The sequence below is a fragment of the Corvus hawaiiensis genome, chromosome 1 (genome assembly GCF_020740725.1).
Source record: "Corvus hawaiiensis isolate bCorHaw1 chromosome 1, bCorHaw1.pri.cur, whole genome shotgun sequence".
In the NCBI taxonomy this organism is placed as follows: Eukaryota; Metazoa; Chordata; class Aves; order Passeriformes; family Corvidae; genus Corvus; species Corvus hawaiiensis.
In genome coordinates, this window is record NC_063213.1 from 21,383,188 (window position 1) to 21,402,935 (window position 19,748).

At 44.6% G+C, this 19,748-nt stretch overlaps 1 long non-coding RNA gene across 1 annotated transcript in view; it reads right to left on the reverse strand.

The window, feature by feature from the left end:
- The window catches only part of LOC125322147, a 28,567-nt gene extending 9,225 nt beyond the window's left edge, over window positions 1-19,342 (reverse strand). The window contains exons 1-2 of the long non-coding RNA XR_007201871.1: window positions 17,234-19,342; window positions 2,690-2,740 (exon numbers count right to left, since the gene is read on the reverse strand). This is a non-coding gene — a long non-coding RNA (uncharacterized LOC125322147). The remainder of the gene's footprint in view (window positions 1-2,689; window positions 2,741-17,233) is intronic.
- Window positions 19,343-19,748: the final 406 nt, after the last annotated feature.

Sequence of the window (19,748 nt, forward strand, 5' to 3'; positions counted from 1 at the left end):
AGAAGGAAACACTGGCCCAGACGATTCATGGATGCTAACATCTGACATTTTCTCAGGTGGCTTTGACTGGCCTCTGAAATTACCATAAGAGTTGTTGCTCTGGTATTGAATTTCTGAGGCCAGGACCATGGTTTATTCTCAATTGTTAGCAACTGGAGATTGAATCCTTTTAATAATATGTTTGCAAAAGAAGACTCATTAGTTCGTATGTCATGGTTAAAAGGAAGTACATTCTGGTGCAGAAATACTTCATTTTTCCACTTAGCAGTAAAACAGAACATTTCAGTAGAACCTCAGCTGCTTTACAAAAAGCACTCTAATTTTAAAGCTTCATAATGACAATAAAAGGACGACTGAGAAAATACAAGAGCCTTTTCAGGTTAATACTGCTTTTCCACTTTAGAATGCAAAGTCAGCACCCACAGACAAAAATGGTGGATTTTTTGGGAAAATGTTCAGTTTCCTGGACATTTACACAGCTACCACACAGCTGAATGCTACAGTGGCCTGCCTGCTGTAGCTCTCCATGAAAACAAGCAGGATGTCTCCAAGTGACTTTCATCATAGAACAGGAGAAAAAGACTAACACTTGTAAAATGGGAAGTCAAAACACTTTCTTTTTATTCAGTAACCTGAATGCAGCCTCCCCAGGTATCAGAGGATGATTCCTTGCAATTAAATACTAAAATGTCAGGGGTTGTGGGGTGCATTTTGTGTTTTCTTAAATCCCCACTTGAAATAATGTGAAATAACAATGGCTTTCCGGGTCACTGTGATGCTGCAAATGACTTGACAGCACAAATTTCAGCAGAGACTCGTTCTGGCTGATGGTCTTTGCCAGTCACGCAACTCTGTGGCAGCATTCAACCTCTGAATGTAAACACAGTCAGCAAGCAAAGCAGGGCAGGCTCTGCCCTGGTTCAAGCAGCTTCGCTGGGTGCTGCATCCCCGGCACCACAGCTGCCGCAGAGTGCTCGTGGAGGGATTCCATGTGGACAGGCTGTCTGCTGAGAAAGGCTGTATCTTCCTCCCGGTGTTGTTTTATGGCTGATGGTTTAACTGGTGTCAGGGGGTCTGGGCAGGAATCCTAAAAGCTATCAGCACTCCAGTATCTTTTAACAATCCCTGCCCTCCAGTCCTTGGAGTAGGGGGGGTCCTAGCACAGGGAGAGTTGAGAGTCACCAACCCATTGCTCTCTGCCAGAGCAGTCCAGAAGGCATCGAGCCTGCTATTGCTGAAAAGTCGCCCCCTGCTCATTCAGGTGGCTGTGTTGAGTGCACTGGTCACCAGTCTCTGCACAGGCAGGAGAGAGAAGTGGAAACTGAAGACTGATAAATTAAATGAGATTATATGAGATGGTAAGTTAAATGCCCGTTCTAACCTGCCAGCAAGAAGTCTCTGGATGTATGAAGTTGTCACTCACTCCCACTAGCTTACACTTTTTTGAAGGTGCAGGAGCATCTTATGAAAAGCAACAAATGTGCTTTGTGAAATGACTTTAACTCTTTATTAAGTGACCTAGATATTTTGACTGGGTGTTTTATCCTGCCTTCTGGGCCTAGTTCTGTACATTATGTAGCCAGCAGGGACCCGCTACCAGCGAGGGCACTCTGATGGCTGAAGCGGAGACCAAATTCCCAGTGAGGCTGTTGAACTTATTGGGCAGTACTGGTTTCTGAAAGGGTACCAGGTGTGGAAATGAGCACAGAAAGGACACCTTGCTTCCTTAAGCATTCTAAGTGTGTACTATCACTGCTGGCCAGGAAAGATGGCTTCTAAGGCCTCATGGTTATTTAAGAACTGGTAAGAGCCATTATTTTGATTTAAAGACCAACAGTTTTACTTTCTCCTCAACTTGCCCTCACCAGTTCTTAAGAGAATGAGAAGACATCACAGCTCTGATGAGGATCATAGAATAGTTTGGGTTGGAAGGGATCTTTAAAGGTCACCTCGTCCATTCTCCCTACAATGAGCAGGGACATGTTTAACTAGACCAGGTTGCTCAGAGCTTGGTCCAACCTGGCCTCAAATGTTTCCAGGGATGGGGATGAGGTGGGACCTGTGATAAAAGAAAAAGCATCACGTAGTGGCCAAGCTTTTCTCCTTGTGCCTGTGCTGGGGAGGGGGGAAGAGGAGGGAGCAGTTGCTTAGCACTGAGATGTGGAAAGTTCCAAGCATGCAGATACTTTTGCTGTTGGGTTTTGTGCATATGTGAAGTAGGCCTCGAGTTTTCTGTGTTAGATAGTAACATCCTCTCTGAAAGGTGGGGAGTCTCAATTTTCCTTCTTGGCACTACTTCTTGCAGAATAGGTGACTGTCTTACAAGTGTGAAAATACACATACACAAACCTGGAGCTGTACCTAAAGATTTCTCAGCTCTGCCTAATTTTACTACAGTGAACACTGCAGTAGGTGACAAGTCAAAGAATAAATACGTAGTGGTCTCGTTAAAGAAGTGGATCTTGTCATGTAGCTGAAAATTCAGCATGAGAAGACTCCCAATTTTCACTACTTGTAGGAAAGCTTTTTATACATTTGTTTTTCCTATCCAATCCCACCTTCTGTTGTCATTTCAGAAGTGTTTGGAGCCCAGCACCCATCTCAGCCTCCTCTCCCTTCCCTCTCCAAGGAACGGGAGGCAGCAGTATCCAATCCCCCAGGCAGCATCACCTACAGCAGGCATACATACCTGCCCTGATAGGCTGCAGTTGCATATCCTGTGCTCTTCCTCCTGACCTGGCTTTGTAAGAGAGAGAGGGAGATATTAACTATAATAACAGCAGTAACAAATAGTACAGATAAGTGAAAATATTGCCTTTTTGTAGGCTGGGTGTGAGTGCTTCCATGTGGAAAGAGGAACATCTTTCTTGTAGGAATTTATTCCTCAGTGTCATACAGCTCATAACCATAAATGGAAAAACCTTTGCTTCTGGTCTAGCCTCCCATATATATCAACTGGATCATTCCCAGCAGCTGTTAAGTCATTGTCCCCAAGAGCCAGGCCAGCTGCTTTCCTGGATTTCCTCAGGCCCACATGAACCCTGTGATCTTTCTCCTCCAAGGAAAGAGTAAGTCTGTTGTCATCAATATGTGCATCACAGAATGGCTGAGGTAGGAGTGGACCTCTGGAGGTCATATGGTCTAATCCCCTGCTCAAGCAGAGAGGGTCACTCAGTTGATTGTCCATGTCCATGTCCTGTCAGTTTCTTGGATGTCTCCAACAATGGAGAGTTTCCAGCCTGTGCTCAGTCACTCTCACAGTAAAAAGATACTTCTTTTTTTTTCTTCTTTTTTTTTTTTTTAGGGGATGTGGAAAGGGAAAACATTGGCACGAGGAGCATGATTGCTGGCTAAGACCGAGGAGGCGTAAAGCGGGTGTGGCCCTCCCCGCTGAGTTTCTCAAAGAGGAGAAACTTCAGGATGCGTAATTGCCAGCAACTTGTTTTCTTTCAGGTCCAGAACCAGACCCTGTACTGGAGAATCCCCTACCATATGTTAATGAGAGTGTGGATTTTAATATATATGTGATGGGGTTTTGAGACACTTGATATTTTACTTGGGAGAAAGATTTGAGAAGGATGCCAGGCACTTGGAACACAGGATTGCTAGAACTGTGGAGAAACAGACATGAACTATAAGTCAAGCCCTCTTTTGTGCAAACTCTCTTTCTGGTACAACAACATATTCCTTTCACTCTTCTCATTCTTTGTGACTTTCTCTTTTTGCTGGTGAGTGGCAGAAATACCCAGTGACCTGATCCCATGGAAGGGTGGGCTTGGCATAGACCCCAACCCCAGAGCACTCAGATCACTTACTTGGCAAAATGGGGGCTGATTTTGACTCAGATTCTGTTGTGTGCCCTGAGCAGAGGGTGGGTTGATGTGTTTGCATTACTTGACACTTCTGACTTGCACGAGCCCTTTTAAAACCCCTGGATTTCTCATCCCTGCAAGTCTCATGCCCACAGAGGCTGTGCTGCCACCCTGTGAGTCAGAGCTCCCTTGGCAGAAGATGATTAATTCTTTTCATTCCACACTCCATTCTAACTCTGTTCCCTGAAAAGGCAAGGAGCCACTTATATCTGGTAGATATAAGTATGTATGGCACTTCTAAAGAGCTCCATCCCAAGATGAAGCTGGACTGGCTTAGTCACTGTGTGGGTTTAGAGGCACTTTAAAGGTAGAGCAGATGCTAACCTGCTAACACCAAAGGTAAAAATGTGTTTTGTTGCCCTATCTGTGGGATGGACACCTGTGTCCACAGGTTCCCTCCATGTGCTGTCCTCTTCCCCTGAGCAGTCCTCCATGAGTCAGTGTGTCTCGCCAGGAGACTGGGAAGCAGAATAGAGAGAGACCTTCCTCCTGAGTCACCACTGCCATCTTCCTGAGCCAAACACTCACCAGAGCTGGCAGACAGTAACCGTATTGCAAAGCCATGTAGGTTTAATAGGTGGTGAAAAATACGCATCCTTCTCTAAGTCTGCTCTTATACAGAACAGTGCAGTTTTCCTCTGTCCCTTCTACATCTGCCAGGGGAAGCCTTGACAAAGTGAATCACAGTGACAGGTCTCTACTGACAGTAACCATGAGGGAGAAACCTTGACCAAGGACTGTCAGAAGGGCTGGGTCCTCCTCCCTTTCCCTCGTCTACAGGCGACCAACGTCTCTGAGTCCCCAAGACTGTTTGCCTGTCAGATTTTGGATGTGGTTGCTCCTTCACAACAACCAAGCTGTTCTTGTTGAAGCACAAACTACCATTGCTATTGATCAATTGTAAGCAGCAAAGCCCGTAGGCAACAGCCTGCTCCTCCTCCTCATGCTGCCTTCAGACCAGGTGCTGGCACTTTTCTGGCAGGGAGCACAGCAAGAAGTCAGAAAAGCTTCTTACCTTTTCAGATCCACCCCTACGGAGATGTATGACCCTTTCAGGACATAAGTATTAAATATGTCACTTAGTTTCAATATAAATGGTGCTTGGGAGGTTCTTTGTTTTAATTAAGTGGATGAGTTTGGTCCTCAGAGAGCTCAACATGTCCTTGAGTGAATAAATGTTTTAATAATTCAACTTTGTCTCTCATAATCTTATAGCTGCAACCCACAGAATACCAAATGAAAACCACTGAATACCAAATGAAGAATACTCCATTTCATTCCTCTGCTTTTTGCTTTCTGTCCTTGGATCCAAGCTCTCAGCCAGCCTCTCAGACCAAGGGGGAAGCCCCACCATGGGACCCATATGCACAGCAGCCCTGTGCCGAGCCCACAGGACAGAGCCATCAGCCACATCCTCCTCCCTCCAGGGGCTGCCTGTGGAAGCCGTGTCACCTCTGAGCCTACCTCAGAGGAACAACAGCTGTGCATCTTCCAGCATCCATCAACTTCACTGACCATCACCTTTCCCTCGCTGGCGGAAAAGGCATTCAGCTTGCTGGCACAAAACACATCTTCCCCTGCAGCTGGCTCCTCCTGTCAGCCACCCAAGACACTTCTCAGCGCTTTGGGTTTTGGCACCTGAAATCAATTTTGTTTTTTAAAATTCCTAAGACAGCTAAGGAGGTGAAAGCAGGCCCCTGGTGGACTGTGGGATGGAAAAGACAGAAACTCAAGAGTCTGAAAGTTGTGCATTACCAGAAGAACTCATCTCTCACTACAGAGGCTATGCTTGGTGTGCATTCATCTGAACATACCCATCAGGCAAGGAAAGGTGAACAAAGGCTGGGCACTGTTCTCTTACATGAGTGGGTTCTCAGTCTATAAGGGGAAAGAAGGGGGCAAAACAGAGGTTCATTAGATCAGAAATTCTCCTCTATAGAATGTGCCCAGGGCTGTATCAGCCCAACACCTACTGTTGTCCTTGTAGCTGGAACTACAGCCTGTGCACAGGCCATCAAGCAGAGCCCCTGGTTTGCTTCATTACAGGAGGGTGCCTGTAGGTGCAGACTTGGGCACAGCAGGTGTTAATTTCAGCTGTGGCTTTACATAACTTTTAATTGCCTGCATTTGACATCTGTGAGGCAAAGGCACTAACAGCCGCAGTGGAAGTGCTGAGGAATAAGTCCGTGAGTAATTCCTGGTTTATCTCCAGCTTATATCGTTTACCTCATTACGGGACTGCCTGCAGCCTTCGGCTGCTCTCTGCTTCCCCAGAGTTAATAGATTTCACATGTCTCTGTACCACGTCCCTGTCTCAGCTGAACTCTCCACACAGACACAGCACAACCTCCCCCACGCCCGCGAACAGTGAGTTGGTGTGAAGACAGCCCAAGTGCTCTGTGACAGGGATGCAGCAGCTGCTGCCCGAAAATGTGCGATGCTCAAAGAGCAGCCCTGGCCACGGTGCTTTGCTGTGATGCAGCACAGGCCAAGACCAGAGTGGCAAAGCAGAAACAGCTGCTGCTTTCAGAGAGCAAAAAACAAAAATGCTGCCCATGCTGGAGAGAGACACGTTGCAACTGCACTGCAGCTCGCTCACTTCGGACTGCAACCACCCTGGAGCAGCCCTGAGCAGGATATTTTGGGCCCCTCACTACAACACAGTCATTGAGATACTGGAGTGTGTCCAGAGAAGGGCAATGAATCTGGTGAAGGGTCTGGAGCACAAGTCTGATGAGGAGCAGTTGAGGGAGATGGAGGTGTTTAGTCTGGAGAAAAGGAAGCTCAGAGGGGACCTTATCATTCTCTACAACAGCCTGAAAGGAGGGTGTAGCCAGGTGGAGGGTGGTTTCTTTTCCAAAGTAGCACGGGATAGGACAAGAGGACGGTACTTCAAGTTGTACCAGAGGAGGTTTACTTGGATTTTAGGAAAAATTTTTTTACTGAAAGCATGGTCAAGCATTGGAACAGGTTGTCCAGAGAGAAGTGTTCAAAAGGCATGTGGACATGGCACCAGGAAACATGGTTTAGTGGTGGACTTGGCAGTGCTGGGTTAACAGTTAGGTTCAATGAGCTAAGAGGTCTTTTCCAACCTAAACTATTCTATAAGTCCATGAAACAGCCCCTGTATGCTGGTCTCTGCCTGGGTTTGGGTGAAGCAGGTCCTCACAGTCAGCATGAGCTCCATCCCCCGGCAGCCTATCTAGAACCCAGGTCTTGGTATTAGGGGCACAAAATATGTTGCTTTTCTTAGATTCCCCATTGCTCTTTGTGCTGCAAAGGGCTGTGGGACACCATGGAGCTCCCAGAGAGGCAGCTCTTGCCTGGTGGACACTGCTGTGTCTCCCCTGATGGAAACCCTGGAGCCCTCCAAGGAGCTCATGGTGGCTGAGGAGGTGTTCTCTGGCATCTCTGGAAGCTGTGATAGACCACTTTTCAGATCAGAAGAATTTAAAACTAATTCAGGATCCTCTTCTGGGTCATTGTGGAAGTATTTAGAAACCTAGAGAGCACAAAGGAAAAACTGCTTTCATTGCCTAGTTTCCTGACATGACACTGAAGGCTCAGTGCTTGTAGCTCTCATGCTATGGTGTTCACTTGGCTTTCTTGGAAGATATTTAGCTAATCATTATCATTTAATGCCTTTGTGTCTGTAGATATTGCTGCACCACTCTTCACACTTCTGCTACTGGCTGTTACCAACTCTCTTTCCATTTAAAACCATGGAGCCTGCAAACTACAGGAGTTTCAATTTGCACTTTAAGAAAATGTGAATTTTCTTCTCTACTCCTTGAGGTTGTGAAGCAAACTTTGAAACCATGTCCTGTCTGCACTGTGAAAAAGCTCAGCGACGAGTATACCTGGTGACTTTTAAGCTAAGCTCACAGCTTCGTGGGGGTTTACATGCAATTTTGAATGTGAGAGGCTGTGAATAATAATAGTAGTCTTGAGGCAATGAGGTGTAATGAGGTAAACAATATGAGATTTTCCCACTGAGTTGAAATGAGACTCCTTCAAATCTTTTGTGAAATTTTGACACAGCTCAAAGAAATGTTTTCTGAGGAGCATGTGGGCTGCAATATTGGGAACAGATTCTTCCAGTGTTAACAAGTAAGGATACTGCCTCAGAAACTACATCCAAGCATTTTCAGAGTTGAATATCTTATAAATATATTCTTTATGTTCGGATATGTGAGATTGGGCACTGGAGGGTGCATCTGTTTTCCAGCAGAGAGGATCTGAATGATGTAGTTTGAAGAGAGGTGCTAGAGCTCAAAGATGAAGTCTTGTTATGAAGTAACCTACAAAACAAGAAAGCTAGACCAAGAGACAGAGATATTTGGGGTGAGAGGGATGCAAATCACTCCAGACACCAGTGACTTCAATGCAGTGGCGTGAATACGAGTCCCTCACAAAACTCATAAGTAACCTTTGTTTCAGACAGTTTTTGCCCCCATAAAGAGTACCTGAGATGCAGGCTCTGAGTGAAAATCATCTAGGGCAATCAGTAGAATTTCCACTTGTTATTCCCTTCCCATTACTTTGGCATTTTGGGCCAAATGTTTTAAAATATTTCTAATGTCTCATCTTGAAACTATCAACAGGCAGTTCTTCATCCGTGTTTTCAAGAGGCCCAAGTTCAGCTGGCTGCCTGTGTGCACACAGACCGACTGATTAAAACAAGAGTTTATTCTTGTTTGCACCCGCTTCTCCTCTGTCTTTTCATGCTTTAAACTAGAAGCCTAATGTAGCCAACAATGTTAAAAATTGTGTGAGGTGCTGCATCTGTGTGAGGGCAATACAGGCTGGGGGATGAAGAGACGGAGAGATGGATAGATGGAGAGCAGCCCTGCAGAGAAGGAGTTCAGGGGGCTGGTGGACCAGAGTCTGGACGTGACCCAGCAACATGCACTTGAAGCCCAGAAAGCAAATCCCATCCTGGGCTGCATCCAAAGCAGCATGGGCAGCAGGGCGGGGGAGGGGATTCTGCCCCTCTGTTCCCCTCTGGTGAGACCCCACCTGCAGCGCTGCATCCAGCTCTGGGGTCCTCAGCACCAGAGGAGGGCCACAAATATGGAGCATCTCTCCTATGAGGATGGAGACAGCTGGCATTGTTCAGCCTGGAGAAGGGAAGGCTTCAGGGAGACCTCATTGCAGCCTTTCAATACTTAAAGGGGACTTATAAAAAAGATGAGAACAGACTTTCTAGCAGGGCCTGCTGGGATAGGACAAAGGGTAGTGGTTGTAAGCTAAAAGAGGGTAAATTCAGCCTAGGTGTAAGGAAGAAATTTTTGATGGTGAGGGTGGTAAAACACTGGAAGAGGTTGCCCAGAGAAGCTGTGCATGTCACATCCCGGGGGACATTGAAGGCCAGGCTGAGCAGGGCTCTGAGCAACCTGGTCTGGTTGAAGATGTCCCTGCTTAATGCAGGGAGGGTATTAGCCTAGATGGCTTTCACAGTCCCTTCCAACCCAGACTATTCTATCTTTCTATGAAAAACATCAAGGCCCTGAAGCTGAGCTTCTGCACCAAGTTGGTTTGAAGAATAAGTTTTGAAAATATAAAAATAGGCTTTTAGCAGCCTGCCTGACAGAGGCAGAGACATTGTGTGGGCAAACTGTTCCAGAACACGGCTGTGCAATGGTTATTAAGAGCTGTACTTCCATAATAACAGTGCTGGGAGCTTTCCTTAGTAAAGAACGATAAGCAAGTTTCAGCTTCTTCCTTGCTGAGACCTGCAGGCAGCACTGTGCTTGGTTAGCTCTGGTGCATTATCCTGTAATAGCTAAGCAATACACTTTGAGTGAAGGTTGAATAATAGAGTGTTTTCTCTCCCCTCTCCCCCCTACACCACTTTACTTTAAGAATAGCATCTTCCATTGTTGGTTATTGTCATTATCAACTGATTTCCCCAACGACTGCTCTAACCATCATTTCTAGCTTCTGGGCATTAAGCAAAGATCGCTGCAGCATAATTGGATTAATTTAGAGACTGACTTTGAACAGCATAATTGATTTGAATTTTATTCTGTTTTCTCTAGCCACTTTTTTCACTAAGAATCACAATGCCTGGGAGCCTGGGCATGGTCTTAAGTCCTCTACAGGCAAAGCCTTCATGAGTGGGAGCCCCCCTTGCTAAGTGGGTACCTTCCCCCATGCTCCATGCATCCCTCCACTGGGGAGGAGTTCCCGCTGGTCTTCGTGCCCCTTCCTTCTGCCACCTTTTGCAAGGGCTTTGTCTGCCAGAGGAGTCATGAACCGACTCACTTCTCCATCACTGTGGGGGGTGCTTCGTGCTGCAGGAAGGGTTTTGTTCTCTGGCACAGGGTCTGTCACTGCTGTGACACAGGGTGTGGGTGATGCTGCACGTGGGGGCCAGCCCACCCAGCTGTCCCACATGGACCCTGCTTCAAGGATGCTTTGTGGCACACTTGGTTCTAACACCACCAGGGCCTTTCTGGGCATTTAGCTGTGCTGCTGCCGTACCCAGCGCAGCAAACCTTGCATCCTGCCATGGTTTCTAACTGGGTTTTGATTCTGTGTCTCACAGATGTGGGTGTGGAGTGGGGAGTGCCCTGCAGACGCTGCAGCAGGGCCTGTGGGTGCCTGGTCAGGTTCCTGAAGCAGCATGCACTCACCAGGGATCCCCAAAACATGCTTCATGGTTCACTCCCAAAGCTTTCTCTTTCTATGCAAAACATCCTCTCTTGGTTTTCACCACACATCTTCACAGACTGTTAGGGAATGAAAAGGCTTTTAATTATAAATTAAAATAATTACAAAAAACTTGACTGAGTAGCGTGGCTGCAGCCCATCCTCCTGAGTAGCTCTGAGCTCCCTGTGCCATTTCAGCTCCTCTTGGCTGACTGCAGAGGTTGGCGGAAAGGGATTGGTCTGGGATATTTGGGCAGTGGCTTACCTCCAAGATGGAGCTGCCCAGGCCTAGGATAGGATCCTAGCATGAGTCACTCTGGCTTGTACTACCTGTCACAACTTGCACACAGTGCATGGGACTTCTGCATTCCCAACGAGCCCAAGGTTGCCATCCCACTAATTTCAGAAGACCCAGGATGTCCTTGCCATGCCTTTGGAGAGCACCTGGCTCTCATATTCATGTGTGGCAGCACACTGCTGTGACCACATCCCATCATACCCTCTCAAAGTAGAAAAGGAAAAGGGATACAACTGTGTTACTGCTTCCCACTCCAGTGCCAAGAAACAACAGAACTAAAAGCAGTGTTGGCCCTTGTCCTTCTTATTGTTTTGGTGAAAGAGAGTGATGCTGCCCAACATACAATTCAGTTCTCTGAAAGTCACCAGATTCTGTGCCTGCAGCAACCTGGTATCCTATTTCCAAATAAATCAGGGATGGAAGGAATGCAGACAACTCAAGCGCTATTGCCCAGTGACGAAGGGTGCTCCCTTGGGAAATCAGCTGCTCCTCAGCTGTCAGCATCTGCTGTAGGGATCAGCCTAGGGGTGCACAGCCCCTACCTGCACTGCTGCCTGCAAGTGCCACAAGGCAAAAAAAAACCACCTACCCTCCTGTTTTTCCATACAAAACTGCATGTGTGCACTTGCATGTGGAGTTCATGTCCTTTAACACATAAAGGCCATGACCATTGTAGGAATGTTCATAAAAACATAGTTGCTGTAAGGCACACAATAGATTTTCCCACTTCTTCTCCTGCTTGGTATTGTCTTGTAATAAATATCTTGAAGATTTAGCTGAGTTAGGGGACTATATCCACACTAACAGCATTAGCCTTTTCCGTAATGTTTTGCTGGAGTAACATCCAGCAAACTGATGCCCAGGAACCTTTTCCTTCCAATATCTGAACAATAGTTCTTAGGGGTCGACTTTGCCGGTTTTCACTAACCTTGCTGCTTCTATTCCACAAATGCCAATCTTTTGTGCTCTTAGCTCTCAGGCTTTGGTACGAGACACACCTTTAATCATTTGCTTTTTGGGTTTTGCTTCCAGCTTTCCAGGCTCTCCCTAGTAGCATAAAGCCAAGAAGAGAAAATGGGACTGCAGAAGTGATGCTGCTGGGCACTCACAGTGCCCCACAAAAACTCCTCTTCCCAATGCCTGGAAAACTTTATCCCTTGCCCATATTCACCTGTTCCTTCTCTTCTGTCTCAGTTAGTCATGCTCCCCTCCTCACATGCACACTTCTTCCATGCAGATGTTACAATTGTGCAGGCTGTAATGCACTGGAAGATTTCTTTTCCATCCTCCACAAATACCTAAAGTTATCCCCAACTACTTAGCTAATCTGTCTGTAAGATCCAAATGTCCCCAACATTTGGGGGCCTTTGAGTTTGGGATTCTGATTCAGGCTTATCTAGAGAAAATATTGAAAGGTCAGTGCATTTTAATTCATCCACCAAATGAAGTTTGAAGGTGCTCAGTGCTACTGTAGGAATGTGCTGCCTGAAACCAATATCTACTTGCAAACCTGGTGGGACTAATTCGGGTCTGAAGGAGTTTTATGTGAGTATTGTTTTACTTTGAATGTTCTCTTTGCTTCTCATCACGTCTTTAAATCCCACCAAAGACAGGTTTTCTCACAAGATGATGCCTTTGCACATTCATTCAATGATATTGACTTCCCAGTGGCAGCAGGGCAATAAACCAGGACATTAAACTGTCCAATCAATTGCCCTCCTGCCTGCGTTATGTGTGTTATTTCCCACTGTGCACATTCAACATTACGCTCTGTGACCATTAACGCAGTGGGTGCTGTTAGACAATGAAATGTTAGACAGCAGCCTGCTAATAAAAGGTTTAATGGATAACATGATATCCTTACCAGCAGCTACAGAAGAGTTGGTCCAGAGGAACAGGGACTGTGTGCTGGAGCATGTTGTACATGAAATAGGGATGTCTGTGCCAATAAACAAATGCTCCTTTATCACAGGTCTGGTGTGGGAACACTGACCTGGAGAGAAAACTGAGTTTGTGGGAAATATCCCCCTGGACTAGAGGGGTGGACAGAGCAGGCATTACTTCCCAGGAACTCACTTTTTGATGCCATATGGCTTAACATCTCAGCAGGACATTAATGACAAGAAATTTATCAAGCATTTTTCTGCACTGCCAGGTTGCCAAGTGTTCCTCCTTGCTCCCCAAATTTGCCATTCAAATATTACCTGCTGCTCTCTCCTGCTTTGTGAAACATGACACAAAACTGCACTTCTTCCCAAGGAGAGGTTTCAACTTTGCAGCTGCCCTGTTAGGGCTTCTCACTGCCAGCTGACACCCTTCCCCACCAATGCTCTTGTACTTGCCAGGCTAGAGAACTCCCATGGGCATCTGCTGGTCAGCCTGGCTTTGACACAGCTGGATTTGTGAAACAAGCGTTCTTCTGGCACAGACTCATTGCTTGTCCAGGCAAGACCTGAACCAGGGAAGGCAAAGACTGACTTCTGATGGGATTGAAACTAATTCATGCCCAAAAGAGTCTCACAGGGAGTGAGAAGCAGTTACCCAGCCATGGACAGGGCAGGAGCATAGGGATGCCACCAACCACGGTCTACACATACAACTTGGTGATGTCCCCCTGGTGGAAGAACTGAAGGGCTGAGAAAGGGCAGGGGGACATCAGCCACTTCCAGCTGGGCAGCTGAAGCTGCCCACTCCTTTTTTCTCAGGTTTTCTATGGTCCAAGCGGAGTTTCTTCCCTTATGTCTCCTGCAAGATCACTGTGCAAGTTAATGGTGTGCTGTTAGGAAAGGGACTGTTGACACATAGTTTGACCTCCTCGTCACCTCGTCTTGCCTATTCATTTATATTTGCTTTGAATTAGCTGGTGAAGTCCCTGTATCAACATTATTTATAGGTTTTGTACATTTCAAGACTGCTGCTTTGTTCCTACGCTGTACTTGTCTCTTAATCTAACTAATCATCTAATACATTTTGAAGTCTTTTCATTCTTCCTCATAAATCAAATTTTGGACCTAGATGAATCCATTTGCTGTGCTGATCTGAATTCTCTCTCTTTCATCAGACCTTCTTCATCTCATAAAGAAGTGAACAGGCTATTCCAGGTGTGCCTGTGAAAAGATTTCATCTATATATTCCAGTCTCATTATCTGTTTCTCTGGCTATTTTACCTTGTTATCCTGCATTGCAAGTACAGCTCCCCAAGATTCTTTCCGTTTTGTTTCTTTGCAGGCTTATTTGATAGCACATGTCTTAGATTTTTCTATCCCCTTGTGAATTAGAGTAGCTTTTCATTTTGGTTGTGTTTTAATCCATAAATAGTATCTCATTTTCTCACTTTCTCCCTGTATTTTTTATCTGGGTGACTTCCACCCTATTTTTTTCATGTCTTCTTTGTATTAGTAATTTCCCTCAATTTAATATATCTGGGGCTTCAATTAATACATTCTTTATTCTCTGCTCTAGATAATTAGTAAGAGCATAAAAGAACAGATGCATGTTATTTAACAAATGTCTCTGCTAGTGTCCCTGCTGACCTATAAGTGGTTACTGCCACCATTTGTTTCTAATGTTTAAATTTATTTATGAAAGACGTGTGATCATCTCTTAACCCTAGTAAATGATGTTGAGATGGAGATTCAGTGGACATTCTCATAAAATATTCTACAAATAACTCCGAATATAACAGTAGGAGAAGGTCATATGAGATGACCATTGCAGACTCCTTGAATAATCTGTATTACACGTGTTGTTTTCCCAGAGCTGTTTGTTTTGTAATGTTGCTGTTATCTATTAACCTTGACAAAAAGGGGTACTCAAAAAGGCATGGGATTTGTATTATTGACTGTTGTTTTATTTTTAAGTTAAACTTTGTGGCTCTGAAAGAACATTGCCTTTCAAAGGAAAAATAGATGGTCTTCCTTCTGTGATAAAATTACACCAAAATACTGGAAACTAGAAATTACTTTTTCTAGCTTCAGAAGCTCAGCAAAGCCTTTTTATGACTATTTTTGTTCACAGTTGTCGAGGTTTAGGAATTTAGTGCTCCCACTGAAACCATGCGCCACTTGTGCCAGCCACTCACTCCCTTCCCACTCCCCCTCCAATTCTCCCCTGTATCGACTGGAGAGGAGAATTGGAGACACAAAAGGCAAAGATCATGGGTTGAGATAAGAACAATTTACTGGAAATAGCAACAAGAGAAGCAAATAAACAGTAACAGCAACAATATTAATAACAAAAGTGTAGAAGAGAGAGAGAGTGATTCACGTGCAAAATGCTCACCATGGAATCCAACCCAACTGCTCCATGCTTCCCCGATACAGAAAATGAGGTGAGGTGGTATAGAATAATCTCCAGGTCCTAGCCAAGCCCTCACCTGGCTACTGCAGAAATCAACCCTGTCCTGGCCAGAACCAGGACACCAGGAAACTGGTCAAAAATCTGTTCCATCTGCTATGGAAGTCACCTCTGTGAAGGATAAAATACTGGGTTTTACAGCATAAATCAGGGTCTTGTTTTTTGAAACGTGATTCAGTTCTTCCAACAACTTCTTGAATAATTATTGAATCCCTCTATAGTTTTCCTTTTTACAAATCTTATGTACAAGAATAAAAAAAACTTTGGAATGCACTGTGAGCATACTGTCCCAGAATTGCAAAAACAGTCATTTTTCTGCTTCAAGAGGAACAAATTATCCCTGTTTCTCCATTAATCTTTTTATAAGCAATGAACTGGTGGACAAGCAGTTACTCATATTGCCTTGGTTTATCTCCTCCTGGTTTTGTGGCACGCCCTGGGCAACACCCCAAACGTCACACTATCAGAAGTGGTCCCAAGGCTTTCAAAGACCTGCATGCTTGTACAGAGAGCGCCTGTTCCTCTCTTGATGTTTCTGGCTAGAGCAGGAAATCTGAAAATCCTGAACAACTTTTAGTGATCTTTAACCTTCTGGAACACCTTGGGCCTTGCCAAATTTCTAAAGTTTACATCTGTGACATGGTTTCTTAGCCCATACTACCAGAGACCAGCTGGGTTTCATTGATTCTCACCATCTAGTGGGAGAAGTAGGATACTTTCAGATCCCTAGGACACACCTCCCGTCCTGATACCAAAGGACTTCTGCAAAATCTCTAAGCACTTGCAAAACAATTCCTTATCAATATTTCTTTTAATAATTGGGGGTGGGGTGGGGGTGTTCCTGTTCACTTAAACAGCCTGCACATCTCACATCACTATTATTTGCTTATTTAGAGATCACACCTGCATTTTGTAAAAACAGTGCATGGATATGACACCTTTCCTTTGCTCCTTTTTCTTTGTTATGGAAGATTTTTCTATGCAGCTGTTCAGCATCTCAGCCATTCTCCATTCATCATTCATTTCATATTCTTTGTAACTTGTAAATTGCATTGCAGAATTGCTCACACAAACACTGTAAAAAAAATGATTCAAAGTGCATAAAGGTCTCAGCTGAGTATTCTCTGTCTGTACAGGTAATCGTGCTGAGGGTAGTTTTTTAGGCCCTAAAAGAGCATCAAATATTTCCAAATACTTTTTTCTGCAAAAACAAACTCACAGCAAAAAACAGAGTGTCATAAATGCCACGAATTGATGAAAAATAAACAATGGGACTGAAAAAAAAGTTACTGTAGCACAGGACTGTCAGTACACAACTAAAGTGGTCCATAGGTAGCAAGAGGCTTTCAGGGTGCATACATTTGTTTTAGATTTTAATTACACAGACCAAGTGGATCGGTCTGACAAAAAATAAAAAACAATTGTTCTCACTCAATTCAGTGAGTATTTCCCACTGGAGAGATATTACTAAGTGATAGTGCATAATTTTGCTAGGGGAACTTGACCTTTTTGCTTGCTTCTCCCTGGTAATAAGCAAAGGCAATTAATCCCATGTGTTGAGCTCATGAGTAATGGTTCCTCGTAGGTCCAATGGTGTCATATGTCAGTACATACATCAGTAGTAATCTCTATTAATCACACAGAGAACAATGACAGTCTACTGAATTTTGTTGTTCAGTAAGCTCCACACCAAACCCTTAGACTGCTAAAACATTGCTCAGGAAACAGAACTACACTGTAAGTTGAAGAAGTAGATGGAAAATCAGCCATACTGCACACAGACCTTCCTAAACCTGAGCTTCACTCCCAGCTCCACACAGCTTAGTGACTGATTTGATTGGAAATCTGTATCCCTCTTCCTTTGAGGCGCCATCTCACCCAGCTGCAGACTGTCTTGTAAATGCAAGTGCACTCCTTGGCACACAATTTTTTTAATGCTCACATGCAGTAAAATATTTAAGCTAGAAGAAGGAAAATAAATGGGAACACATTCCCTAAAACTCCAGGAGCCGGCCTGCTCCTCTTGCACATTGGCAGACATTTCTTTTCTTACCTCCACTGCGGTGAGCTCCTTTCAAATGTGAAATCCTCTCCTGGGCGCAGGGTGCAACTACAGGCTAATGCTCACTTGGATGTCTCTGTCTGACAGAGCTGGTTGCCAGGGGCTGCAAACACCAAGCCAGAAACACACGCAGGACCTCTGCTTGTTCTTTAAAACACAGGGCACGGGAAAGCGCTCTGCTAACCTGGCGTCAGGGAAAGGAGAGTGACGGTCACAAAAAGAGGGACGTTTTAAATGCGGCTGATAACTTTGCACTGCCCTGTGTCCTTCCACACACACAGAAATGGCTGGTAAGTCTCTCACTCCCTCAGCGGATGTTGTGAGCTGCTCCAGGCACACTGCTGGCGGCTGCTGCTTCCCAGAGCACTTGCATTAACTCTGTAAGACCAACAGCAAGCAGCTTTGGAAGTGAACAGTCAATTTGCTGTATCAGTTGCCCTGGCAGTCTGATAATTGCAATGGTGAGAACTGAGCCAGGGGCTCCAGAAGGGTTTTTGGAACAGGCTTTCAGCAGGCTTCTGACTCCTGTTGTGGAACACCTTCAACATTCACAAAAGAGCAGTGACCTAATTGTGAAAAACTGCTCTCAAAGGCCCCGTCTCCTGTTTGCTGTTTCATGTCATTTTGGTGAATTCTGCTTTAAAGGCATTTTCTTTCTGTTTTCTTGAAGCACTACTCTGGCTTTGTACTTACGCCAACAGCCTTTGGGCTTTGTCTGCACTGAGTCTGGAAATCTTTCATTCCCCTCTCCCCAAGCCAATCATGTTCAAACACAGCGCTTGTGGAGAGGTGCTAATGTGCTTTCCCAGGCCTCTTCAGACATGATTTAAAAGCTGGTAGTTAAAAGCATAACACAGAGAAATACACTTGCAAAAGGATACATTTTTCTTCCACTTGGAGCAGAACTATCTAATTTTCTCTGAGAAACTGAGCCAGAAGTCATTTGACTTTGTGCATACTGAGTTATAATTTAATTGAGGATGTATTTTATCTTTTTTTTTTTTCTTTTTTTTTTTCACTGCTTCAAGTTCCATGATGGCTCTCCTTCAGACTTTACCAGGCTCACCTCATGTCCTCTCCACCTGTGGATCAGTAATGTGAGTAATGTGTGATGCATACTGAAACTGCAAGGGGTTTAGGTTCCATTTGGAAGATGGTGCCTTCCATTTTAGAAATAAAACTTTATCCTAGTTTTTCACTGGCAGTTCCAGATTTTCTGTAATATTCAGCTCTTTGGGTATTTCATTCTTTCTTCTGAATAACTCTTTCAGACAATACATGTTTCTGTCTGTGACTGTACATTCCTGTTTAACTAATACCTTAATATTTAGTTGTCTGTAGAAAAATGCTATTCTATGGTCAAGCTTTCAACTTCCAGAGGTTAAATAATCCATTCTTCCTTATTTCACTGCAGGCTTGGTACTTACTGAACTCCTTTCTTTGCTTCTACACCTTTGAATGTGCCGACACTACTTTTTCTTGGGCTTCAGCTGTTCTTCTCTTGCACTCTCCCAGCCACAGTTGCCCCTACCTCTCTCCAGCTCTTTCATACTGAGAGGGTGCTGAGGGGTCGAGCCAAGTGACCACTTAATTGCATTTGTTTTGGTGACTTTTATTATTTTCTTACCTTCCTTTAGCCTTTGGAGACAGACCACTGATTCCTTTCATATTTAGCCTATTGAGTCAACATTTTGGTGACTTGCTACTGTCTCATGATGGCAAATCCAGTAGAGTGAATACAGCTTAGCCTGTGATGGAGCTTGAGACAGTGCCTGTTAGATCACAAGCATCTTGTGTTGCCACAAGCAAATCACTTATCACGAAGAAAATAAGCCACCTACGTGTTTAGGTGTCTAAATCCCAACATGAAATCCACCAGCTTGGATCCTCATCTCAGCCCTCAGTGAAACTCTTCTGGCAAGGTGTAGGTCTGAAGATACCTTCAAGGATCTGCGCTGAAATGTTAAGCTGCAAATGTTGTTCTAACGTTCTCCCTGAGACTAGTTTTCTTCAGGTTCTGGAGTATGTTGAGCCTGGAATAGAATAGGTTGAACTTCCATATTAAACACTTTATAATGCAAAGTGGAACAGTTTGGAGAAAATGCCATCTGTACAGCCTAGCCTGAGAAGTGATGGAGAAGTATCTTCCTGCAGCCCCTGTTTCTGTAAACTTGTTAATCAGAGTTGCCTGACTGCATGAATTTCCCAGGATAACCTCGTTAGGCAGGTGCTTCCACTGTCCCTTTTAAGGTGGCTACATGCCCCATATGTGAGCAGATATTGCTTATTTGGGACCAAATATAATTTGTATGCAAGAAAGAGCTACTACAAAATATTTGCAGATAGAAATAATTTTCCCTGCTGTAATAAACTTCATGTGTTCGTGTCACAAATAGTGCAGTACCAGGGAGAGTGCCTTGAGTACAAGCTTTTAGTACAGGTATCTTTTGTTTGGGAAGGGATAGGGAGGGTGTTATTCTCAAAGAAAAAAAAATTGATTTGTTAG